This window comes from Frankliniella occidentalis, unplaced genomic scaffold (assembly GCF_000697945.3).
Source record: "Frankliniella occidentalis isolate FOCC.00 unplaced genomic scaffold, Focc_3.1 Scaffold107, whole genome shotgun sequence".
Taxonomy (NCBI): domain Eukaryota; kingdom Metazoa; phylum Arthropoda; class Insecta; order Thysanoptera; family Thripidae; genus Frankliniella; species Frankliniella occidentalis.
Window position 1 is genome coordinate 1156221 of NW_026267236.1, and position 295 is coordinate 1156515.

The following is a 295-nucleotide window of genomic DNA, read 5'->3' on the forward strand; positions in this document are numbered from 1 at the left end:
AAAAATAAAAAAAAGTGAAAAAAATACCCCATAAAGTCAAGAGTCGAACCCACGAAAATCAGTCGAGTTGTTGCATGAGCCGGCATCCAACCGCCTGCGCCACCAGACCACACTCCAGGTTCGCGCTTAGACTCACAGGTTTCCAGGCCAGCCCATTGGCAGGGCGCGCGGCCCTGCGCTCCGGGCGCAACGAAAAAGCCCCATTTCGGCAGGCCGATATCGAAAAAAAATATGTAAATCGCCATTATCTCGGAAAGTATTTGAGCTACAGCGCCCCGATTTAGCCTGTAGATTC